The sequence below is a fragment of the Brienomyrus brachyistius genome, unplaced genomic scaffold (assembly GCF_023856365.1).
Source record: "Brienomyrus brachyistius isolate T26 unplaced genomic scaffold, BBRACH_0.4 scaffold69, whole genome shotgun sequence".
In the NCBI taxonomy this organism is placed as follows: domain Eukaryota; kingdom Metazoa; phylum Chordata; class Actinopteri; order Osteoglossiformes; family Mormyridae; genus Brienomyrus; species Brienomyrus brachyistius.
In genome coordinates this window covers 465083-477227 of record NW_026042344.1, presented here as the reverse complement: position 1 = coordinate 477227, position 12145 = coordinate 465083, and positions in this window count along the sequence as shown.

Sequence of the window (12145 nt, the reverse complement as noted above, 5' to 3'; positions counted from 1 at the left end):
TCCTATCTTACCTTAGCCTATATTAGCTTAGCCTATCTTATCCTATCTTATCTTAGCCTATATTATCTTATCCCATCTTAGCTTAGTCTATCTTCTTTTATCCTATCTTGGCCTATCTCATCTTATCCTATCTTATATTATCCTATCTTATCTTAGCCTATCATCTTATCCTGTCTTAGCTTAACCTATCTTATCTTATCCTATCTTAGCTTAGTCTATCATCTTATCCTATCTTAGTCTATGCTATTATAGGCTAAGCTATCTTATCCTATCTTAGCCTATCTTAGCTTAGCCTATTTTATCTTATTCTAGCCTATCTCATCTTATCCTATCTTAGCTTAGCCTATCTTATGTTATCCTATCTTAGCTTAGCCTATCTTATCTCCTCTCTAAGGCTGAGCCTGATTCCTTCTCTATATAATCAATTCTAAAACCCTTTCCGTTCTAGTTTGGGTTTCCGTAACCACCAAAGTCATTTCAGCCCAGTCAGTCCACAAAGTTTTCCTCTGTTCTGTATCTTTTCTTTTCTTATCTGGGCCCGTATTCACAAAGCTTCTTAAGCCTAAAAGTTGCTCCTAGTGATGAAATTCTAAGAAAAATCTTAGAATTATGGCATTTTCCTAGAATTTCCCCTTAAATTTAGGATTAAATCTTAGTAAAGATAAAAATGATTCACAAAACATCTTAGCCCTAAAAACAGCTCCTAAGGTAAAATTTGTTAAGAGTAGAGAGGAGGACTTTTAAGAGGCTTAAGAGTTTCTATAGCAGAGGACAAAATGGCGGACAGAAGAAATATTCTCCAAACACTGAATTATCATGAGTTAATTAAACGCTACAGATTGGATCATGATGGGATAATGTTTGTGGTCGAACTTATTAGAGATGCGCTCACATCTCCCACTCAACGTAGTAATGCCATAACGCCAGAAATGAAAGTGATTACAACACTGAGGTATTTGGCAACTGGAAAAATGCAACAGTCCAATAGTGATGACTTGTGTCTGTCACAACCTTCCATCAGCAGAGTGATCACACAAACTATTGAAGCGCTTTCACAGTCTCATATAGTGAAACAGTTAATTTCATTTCCACTGGACATTCGCACTCTGCAGGCTCACAAAAGGGCATTCATGGACATAGCGGGGTTTCCCGGTGTTGTCGGTGTAATTGATGGGACACACATCTGCATAATCACACCATCGGAAAATGAAGATGTTTTTGTCAACAGAAAGAGGTTCCACAGCATCAACACACAACTTGTTTTCAGTGCAGATTACAAGATTTTAGACATTGTTGCAAAGTGGCCAGGCTCAACACATGATGCCAGGATACTGTCCGAGAGTGGCCTGAAACAGCTTTTTGAAGGACATTATGTGCCAGTTAACTGTCATTTGTTAGGGGACAGTGGCTATCCATGCAAACCATGGCTCCTCACACCGTACCTCCGCCCAGACCCAGGACCACAGCTAAACTACAACAGGTACTAAACAGTATACTAACAGTGAATCATTGTGCATGAAAATAAAGTGTAGTTACAAATGTGCTTGAATATACCACAAACAAGAGAAGGCTCTTTAATCAAACATATCCACATTATTGTTGAGTACATTAGGCCACCTTAACTTATATCTTTTGATATTTTCTCTTTTAGAGCCCACAAGAAAACACGTTCAGTAGTTGAGCGGGGTATTGGCCAGCTGAGGAGGTTTCATGTGTTGCATGGAGAAGTGCGCCTGTCACCAGCTAAGGTCTGCAAAGTCATTACAGCCTGTGCAGTGCTTCACAACATCTGCAAAGTACGACAAATCCCCGAACCTCTCGAAAGCAGCCATGGTAACAGTGATGAAGGTGATTGTAATGAATATGATGAAGACATTCAGTTTACCCAGGGGAGAGACATGTCCCAGAGTGGACTTCGTCACAGAGCTCAATTTACAAATTTGCATTTTAGGTAAGTAACAGTAACTGCTGTCTGTAGCCCATTGAACAAATATTCCATACAACTATAGTTGAACACAAATGCTGTTATAAAGACCACATGACCATGATACACTTTTTATTTTTCATTCTTTTTACATTTTAGCAGCTCAATTTTTAGCTTATAATACTCCTCCTGTAAACAGAGAACTTTTTTGTGCTGTGTGAGAGTATCAATTTCGATCTCCAATTTTCTGTCCAGCAGGGATGGTGTTGAGGTGACTGCAGCAGGCTGGCTTATCTGATACACTGGCCGAGGGTCACACACCTGCGACGTTGACAGTCACGGTTCCTCTGATGGTTCCATGCTGCAAAAAATGCAGAAAACAATTCTTTTGTTTATTGTTTTGTGTGTTGTTCACATGCGAGTGCACAAAAGATGGCACATTGTCTATATATTAAACAGCACTTGTTCTTGACAAATAAAATTTGACTTGAATTTGAAATGTCACATACACAGTCATACACAGTCATACACTGTACGATATGCAGTGAAATGGTTATACGACCGCCCGTGACCTTAAAAATAAAAGCTTATTAATAGGAAATAAATATGAATAAAAAGAAATACAATAGAAAATACATTTAGCTAGGATAAAAATATTCTGTACAATATAGAAAATATTGAAATTTTAGTATAAATAAAAAATAAAAATATCTATTTATTTGCCTATTGTACACTTACAAATTTTGTCCTACCTTTGTTGTATTCCCATTAGCTGGATCATTGAGCTGTCTGTGCCTTCCTTCAGCCCAGTGACAGATATTTCTGAGTGTCCAAGTACATTAAATACAGTTTCCGCTACCTGAGACAGTTGTTAGAGAGGGATGGAATGCCGGTTCCATCAAATTGACAGGTCGGGTCAAAAGGTCACTTGTGGGCGGGGCTTGTGTAGGCGGGGTTGTGGTGGTACGATGTGACGTCACGGGAGTTGTATTTATTAATTATTTATTATTTATTTCATTATTTATTTATTATTATTTATTTATTAAATTATTTATTATTTATTTTTAATTATTATTTTAAATTAAATTATTATTTATTATTATTATAAATTATTTTAAATGATTTATTTAATTATTATTTTATTTTTAAATTATATTGAGGAGAGTGCTATATTGAAGAGAGTGCTTATGAGTGTGTGTGTGTTATTTTAATAAGTTATTATTTTGTTGGGCACAGCCGGGGCTGAGCGGGGGTGGGTTACCTGATGGAGCGTGAGCGTACAGCGTGTCTGGTGTTACGGTACCGCGGTAAGGTCCCGGGCTTTGGAGAATCAGCAAAGGCCTTAGAACCCTGTGTCTGGTGCGGTACTGCGCTAAGGTCCCCGCGGGCTCGGATAATCCTCGGAGAGAGCGATGCCGGAGAGCTGAGAGCCGTGCCGCGGCGCGAGTCTGATGCCGGAGAGCTGAGAGCCGTGCCGCTGCGCGAGTCTGTGACAAACTCTGAGAGACTGAGACTCTGGGAGAAAATTATAAAGTTGGAGCAAAGAATGAGAGGAGGAGGTGGAGGGTCTGTCGTCCAATAAAAACGCTTGGCGGTAGTTTTGACAATGTATGCGTGTTTCTTCCTCACGCAGGCGTTTGTATTACATCAGCGTATGGTGCCACACTTTTGAAGGCCGTCTCTAACGACTTGGGCCATACATCAAGTTGGACACCTTGTCTCCCAGTAAATCCTGTTTTTCATACATGACAGTACAGATATGGGTTAACAGAGAAACGATATGACTGCACCTGGTTGATATTGCGGCGAGCGGGGGGGCTTATTCCTCCTAGGGCAGAGGCACAAGTATCTTCGAGGTCTTACCCTTCCTGCCAGCCAAAGAGGTTCATCCAGGCCTTACCCGGTGAGTATATTATTTCTTTTATTCGCGTGATAAAAATGCTAATTAATTAAATTAAATTAAATTAAATTAAAAATAACATTCTAATAATAGGTATTCTCTGTTTTTTCTATGTACAAGAGAGAGACTGCGCTGACCGGTCAAGAGAAAATCTACAAGAGACCTGAATCAGCAGTGTTATAAAGCACATAGCCAACGCTAATTAATAAAGAATTTAAGCATAATAGCCCAGACGTACCATGGCCTATAGCTGGTAGAAATGGAGCTATCCTACGGCCTACAAGATAAAAGCATATGGCACCAAATTGGAATCAGTAGTCTTTAAAAGAATAAATGGACTAGCAACTGTCTCTGGGGGAGCAGCCCCGGTTAGGTACTATTAAGCAGCATTTAGTGACATGCATCAAAACACATTTTTTAAAACTTTGACAGAATAAAGTCTTAGTTATTTTAATAAATACGTTTTTCAGTAAATGTTTATTCACGCGCATGCGGACAAACACACACCCCGGAGGTCAAACTAAAAAAAAGTTGATACAAACTACAGTTGTATCGGACACGCACACAAAAACACAAAAGAGTTTGCTCAATCAAAAAACACCAAACATATATAGTTCACGGTTTTTATTGAAATGTATAAGGATTGTTTTGATTTAAATTAATATGAGTGGAATATAAGTCATTTAGGCAACAGGATTTGAGGAAGAACCTAAATAGCAGCTAGAAATGACCGACCAGGCAGGCAGAAGTCTGCTTTTCTTATCTCACAAGTCATGGAAGGGTGGGAGGGGGGCCACATAAGTGTGGGGTAGGAACTGTGGAATCAGGCAGGGGTGTAAGAATTTAGGATATAGTCTTGTTATTTTAAAGAAGGTGTACATGATTATTTAATTATATTTAAAGAAGGTGTACATGATTATTTAATTATATTTAAAGAAGGTGTACATGATTATTTAATTATATTTAATAGGAACCAGTAAGCTGCATTTAGCACCATGCTGCAAATACACATTAAAAACTTTAAAGAATAAGGTCTTAGTTATTTTAATAAAGACATCCTACAAGGTGCCCACGGCCCCAGCTTATAAAATCTACAAGCTTGATCTGAGATGCTTGCTGGAGTACAATGCTAAGTTGACAACGGTAACGGAGCTGCAGACTGTTTGATAGTTAATGAAACATAGTTCAAATTCAACAGTGTCAGCAGTCATCCACTATGCAGGGAGACTACAGATTCACTATAACGACCCCATTTATCTGCTAGAATTATTTAAAAATTGTTTTTGACAGAATAAAGCCTTAGTTATTTTAATAAATATGTTTTTTCAGTAAATGTATATTCATGCTCATGTGCACAAACACACACACACACACACACGCACACCGGTGGTCAGGGGCTATAGAGTTTAACTTTAGGTCTGTGAAAGTATAGGACCGCCATGTGTATACAGACCCCAAAACATACTAACTTAGTCGTTCATGAGTCTTATTGTGAAAAACCACACAAAATAGACTTGTAAATTTTAAAGAAAACAACATTAACAGCTTTTGTTAATGTTTAAATGTATAAAAACTTTAGATGTGTTTGTTAAACAGTCAAACAAAAATGTGTTATTTTAAAGTAGTATAAAATATAACCTTAACTTTGGACGCAAGATGAACAACCTACACAGACACAAACACAGACAGACACACACACACACACACACAGCAAAACCCCAAGCATGCGCACAAGCGCACAACCAAAGGTTGGGAAGTGTGCTTTCCTTATCTCACAAGTCATGGAAGGGTGGGAGGGGGGCCATATAAGTGAGGGGTAGGAACTGTGGAATCAGGCAAGGTGTAAGAATTTAGGATATAGTCTTGTTATTTTAAAGAAGGTGTACATGATTATTTAATTACATTTAATAGCAACCAGTAAGCTGCATTTACACATTAAATGCAAATACACTTTAAAACTTTAAAGAATGGTAATATAACTTGACCATAGTTTTTAGTTACACAAATATTTTAAGACGTAACATGAACGTTTTTCAAAGTAAGATGTACAAATGTTTTAAAATGTGACATGAAAGTTTTTCAAAGTAAGATGTACAAGTATTTTAAAATGTAACATGAAAGTTTTTCAAAGTAAGATGTACAAATGTTTTAAAATGTAACATTAAAGTTTTTCAAAGTAAGATGTACAACTGTTTTAAGACGTAACATAAAAGTTTTTCAAAGTAAGATGTACAGATGTTTTAAGATGTAAGATGTTTTGGTGTTTTACAAAAACATTTTGTTATATGTTTGCAGCCCAAACGTATTTTTAAAATGTACAAAGTTTTATGCATTCATTTTGTGAATTAGTTTTGAAATCTAATATGAACATGGCTTTTATTTTACAAAAGCAAAGTTGTAAAAAGTTTGTAGGGATTTTATCAAAGGAGATTTTGTTAATGTAATATGAAGTTTTTTTTATTTTCAAAGTTGCACAAGTGTTTTAAAATGTATCATGTATACGTGTGTTTTATTTTTCAAGCTTGTGTACATTTATCAAATGAGTTTTTAAAATGTACCATGACCGGGTGTTTTATTATTCAAAATAAAAGTTGTGCATATGTTTTGTTATATGTATGTAGCACGGTTGTGTTTTTAAAATGTACTAATTTTGTGGGTGGTGGGAATAAACCGTATTTAAAGGGGTACCTCTCATGGAATCTACCAATCTTTAACAGCTGATGAACCCTGAGCCACACGGGGACTGGGAGTTTTAACCGTGAGACTCGACACCTAGGCATTAGATCCTTATGTCAGCAATGCTCCCCATGCATGTACCCAGTGTAGGGTCAGGTCCAGAGAAAGCTGTAACTACGAGTGCAGCTGATTAATAGCATTTAATTTATAACAGTAGGAGCTAGTAAACTACATTTAGCAGTCGCATTAAAACACGTTAAAGACTTTAAAGAATAAAGGCTTAGTTATTTTTTAATAAAGATGGCTTTTCAGTAAATGTTGACTTCCCTACAAGGTGACCCCCAAGGCCTATGCTTATAGCATCCGGGTGCCTGATTTGAGATGCTTACTGAGGATGCCATGTTAACACCGGTAACTGAGCTGCACCATCTGTCACACTTAATGAAACTTAGTCCTAATTCAACAGAACCAGTCGTCATCCACTTTGCAGTGAGATTTCTGAGCGAAAAGTGAGCGAAGTTTCATTTTCTTACTTTACCACCTATCGGTTAGTAAGGGAAATGGAGGCGGTAATATGTCGGACACGTCAATGGCACTGAGCGCGAGGGAGTGTGCGGTGTGGCGCGAGCTGCTAGCTGATGTAACGCTGCGAACAGTGGGGCTCTGACGTTTTTAAGATGCGGCTAACTATCCCCGAGACACTTTAGCCAGGTTCGTGTACATTTGCTCTTAATGCTGCTGTCAACGCCAGGAGGGAGCTGGCTAGCAATAACATCTTTAGCTGGTCTTAAAGCTTGCTGTATTTTTCATTCAGTAAATACACGGTTTAGAAGAAAACCTAATCGACATTTAAATAAATAAAAAATAAACGTACAAAACTATTGAAATCCACAAGAAGCATGTGCATATTTTTCTGGTTTGCATGTTATGTGTGGTTGTCTAAGCACCGTCGGCCTAGTGTTTGATAGGTGATGGAGAAGCATACGGTCGTAAACTGCATGCGCTTATGCCAACAGGTGTTTAACATACAAACATAGACGCTTTTCTTTAACGTAAAACATTTAAAGGCTCATTCTGTTTTGTCGACATTCTTTAATTTTATTCAAGTAGCCTCTAATCACCTTACACTTGTTCTATTTTACTGTAGAGTATTTTAAAACAATGTCACTGAAATGTCATCACATGTCAAAGCTAACAAGGTAACATGATTGTATCAGCGGAACAAAAAGCCGTCGCCTGGATATGTACAGACAGATCATGTATTGCTCAGCAAATCGACAGCATTTTGAAATCTATTTGTATCTATACAAATATATTGGGAATGAAGCGTCGCGTTTTAAGAGGCAGACATTGAGGCCGAATTTAAGTTGGTCACAAATGTATTTTTCTTCTGCAGCTAGAAGCGTCGTCTGAGCCTGATTTTAACTGGCATGTCGGTGTGGGATTCTTATAGTAGAAGTTATGTGAATTGCGGTACTCTGAAATTAAGTGATATGTGTATTAGAATCGTGAAGTGTCATCTTCCTTTTGTTTTAGCTTCCCCCTAGGCATTTTTATGAACTGTATTGCAATATCAGACAGTGTGTCATGAATTTCTGAAGGCATGTTATATATGACCGTTCCTTGGATACGTCTCTTGTACAGTAGTTGCAGTTTGTCAGGACAAGACTGTTTGCCTAATGTGACATGGTGAACAAGTCCTGTGATTAAAGCATGTCTGCTGCTTAAAACATTGTGTTGTATGATGAAGGTTTCTTGCCGGTACATGTTGAATTACATTAGAATATTCAAGTATTATTTTTTAAATCATTTAATGAAATAGGTATTTATCTCATTATTGATGATGCTTTAGAGTTTAACTTTAGGTCTGTGTAGGTTGTTCATCTTGTGTCCAAAGTTAAGGTTATATTTTATACTACTTTAAAATAACACATTTTTGTTTGACTGTTTAACAAACACATCTAAAGTTTTTATACATTTAAACATTAACAAAAGCTGTTAATGTGTTTTCTTTAAAATTTACAAGTCTATTTTGTGTGGTTTTTCACAATAAGACTCATGAACGACTAAGTTAGTATGTTTTGGGGTCTGTATACACATGGCGGTCCTATACTTTCACAGACCTAAAGTTAAACTCTAAAGCCCCTGACCACCGGTGTGCGTGTGTGTGTGTGTGTGTGTGTGTGTGTGTGTGTGTGTGTGTGTGTGTGTGTGTGTGTGGCACATGCATTCGTTTGTCCGTCCGTCTGTCTGTGGTCAGTGTTAGTTGTGAACTGTGTGCTTGGTTTTTTAGTCCTGCTCTCTGTTTAGCCTAGTTCCTTAGTTGTGTTACTTAATGATTTCTTTAGTTCAATCTTATTTCTCCCAGCTAGTTTCGGACCCCTCACGGCCTTTTTGTTTAGTATTTTACCCCAGGGTGCTCTGTTTTTCTTTAATAAACCCCATTTTCGTCTTGGAGCTGCTAGTGGATCATCACCTTCTCCTGTCTGTGCCATAAAAGATTAGCCTTTTCAGAAAGTATAGGCAGTGCTGTGCTTTGCCTACTACCACTTAGACGTTTTTTGTTGCAAGCACAGGTCACAGACCTGTCTTCAAATTTTATATTGCAAGTTTAGTGACAAACACCGAAAATAATTGCCAGGTCACAAGCACAGACCCCCTCTAGCCTTTAAGACAAGGGGGGCAAATAAATAATCCAAGTGTGCAGAAAATCAATAAAATGAAAATTAGACACAAACTAATTCAACTCAAGAAAGAAAATATTATTAAGCTAAGAGAAGTAGAGTTTTTAAGTTTACCATTCATGTAGTACTGGAGACTCACTCAGACCATAGAATCATACAGAATAGCATTAAAGACACAATTTAGTAATTTAAGCATCCAAAATGAGTAAAAGAGGGGCAGGGCGACTGCTCATTTGTACTACTCCCTGTATACTTTCTCATAATGCTACACCATGGGGTTCCTACAACAGGCCTTGAAGAAACCTCTGTCCGGGACAGGTTACTTGTCATACAGGTGGACCACAGGCATCATCAATAATGAGATAAATACCTATTTCATTAAATGATTTAAAAAATAATACTTGAATATTCTAATGTAATTCAACATGTACCGGCAAGAAACCTTCATCATACAACACAATGTTTTAAGCAGCAGACATGCTTTAATCACAGGACTTGTTCACCATGTCACATTAGGCAAACAGTCTTGTCCTGACAAACTGCAACTACTGTACAAGAGACGTATCCAAGGAACGGTCATATATAACATGCCTTCAGAAATTCATGACACACTGTCTGATATTGCAATACAGTTCATAAAAATGCCTAGGGGGAAGCTAAAACAAAAGGAAGATGACACTTCACGATTCTAATACACATATCACTTAATTTCAGAGTACCGCAATTCACATAACTTCTACTATAAGAATCCCACACCGACATGCCAGTTAAAATCAGGCTCAGACGACGCTTCTAGCTGCAGAAGAAAAATACATTTGTGACCAACTTAAATTCGGCCTCAATGTCTGCCTCTTAAAACGCGACGCTTCATTCCCAATATATTTGTATAGATACAAATAGATTTCAAAATGCTGTCGATTTGCTGAGCAATACATGATCTGTCTGTACATATCCAGGCGACGGCTTTTTGTTCCGCTGATACAATCATGTTACCTTGTTAGCTTTGACATGTGATGACATTTCAGTGACATTGTTTTAAAATACTCTACAGTAAAATAGAACAAGTGTAAGGTGATTAGAGGCTACTTGAATAAAATTAAAGAATGTCGACAAAACAGAATGAGCCTTTAAATGTTTTACGTTAAAGAAAAGCGTCTATGTTTGTATGTTAAACACCTGTTGGCATAAGCGCATGCAGTTTACGACCGTATGCTTCTCCATCACCTATCAAACACTAGGCCGACGGTGCTTAGACAACCACACATAACATGCAAACCAGAAAAATATGCACATGCTTCTTGTGGATTTCAATAGTTTTGTACGTTTATTTTTTATTTATTTAAATGTCGATTAGGTTTTCTTCTAAACCGTGTATTTACTGAATGAAAAATACAGCAAGCTTTAAGACCAGCTAAAGATGTTATTGCTAGCCAGCTCCCTCCTGGCGTTGACAGCAGCATTAAGAGCAAATGTACACGAACCTGGCTAAAGTGTCTCGGGGATAGTTAGCCGCATCTTAAAAACGTCAGAGCCCCACTGTTCGCAGCGTTACATCAGCTAGCAGCTCGCGCCACACCGCACACTCCCTCGCGCTCAGTGCCATTGACGTGTCCGACATATTACCGCCTCCATTTCCCTTACTAACCGATAGGTGGTAAAGTAAGAAAATGAAACTTCGCTCACTTTTCGCTCAGAAATCTCACTGCAAAGTGGATGACGACTGGTTCTGTTGAATTAGGACTAAGTTTCATTAAGTGTGACAGATGGTGCAGCTCAGTTACCGGTGTTAACATGGCATCCTCAGTAAGCATCTCAAATCAGGCACCCGGATGCTATAAGCATAGGCCTTGGGGGTCACCTTGTAGGGAAGTCAACATTTACTGAAAAGCCATCTTTATTAAAAAATAACTAAGCCTTTATTCTTTAAAGTCTTTAACGTGTTTTAATGCGACTGCTAAATGTAGTTTACTAGCTCCTACTGTTATAAATTAAATGCTATTAATCAGCTGCACTCGTAGTTACAGCTTTCTCTGGACCTGACCCTACACTGGGTACATGCATGGGGAGCATTGCTGACATAAGGATCTAATGCCTAGGTGTCGAGTCTCACGGTTAAAACTCCCAGTCCCCGTGTGGCTCAGGGTTCATCAGCTGTTAAAGATTGGTAGATTCCATGAGAGGTACCCCTTTAAATACGGTTTATTCCCACCACCCACAAAATTAGTACATTTTAAAAACACAACCGTGCTACATACATATAACAAAACATATGCACAACTTTTATTTTGAATAATAAAACACCCGGTCATGGTACATTTTAAAAACTCATTTGATAAATGTACACAAGCTTGAAAAATAAAACACACGTATACATGATACATTTTAAAACACTTGTGCAACTTTGAAAATAAAAAAAACTTCATATTACATTAACAAAATCTCCTTTGATAAAATCCCTACAAACTTTTTACAACTTTGCTTTTGTAAAATAAAAGCCATGTTCATATTAGATTTCAAAACTAATTCACAAAATGAATGCATAAAACTTTGTACATTTTAAAAATACGTTTGGGCTGCAAACATATAACAAAATGTTTTTGTAAAACACCAAAACATCTTACATCTTAAAACATCTGTACATCTTACTTTGAAAAACTTTTATGTTACGTCTTAAAACAGTTGTACATCTTACTTTGAAAAACTTTAATGTTACATTTTAAAACATTTGTACATCTTACTTTGAAAAACTTTCATGTTACATTTTAAAATACTTGTACATCTTACTTTGAAAAACTTTCATGTCACATTTTAAAACATTTGTACATCTTACTTTGAAAAACGTTCATGTTACGTCTTAAAATATTTGTGTAACTAAAAACTATGGTCAAGTTATATTACCATTCTTTAAAGTTTTAAAGTGTATTTGCATTTAATGTGTAAATGCAGCTTACTGGTTGCTAT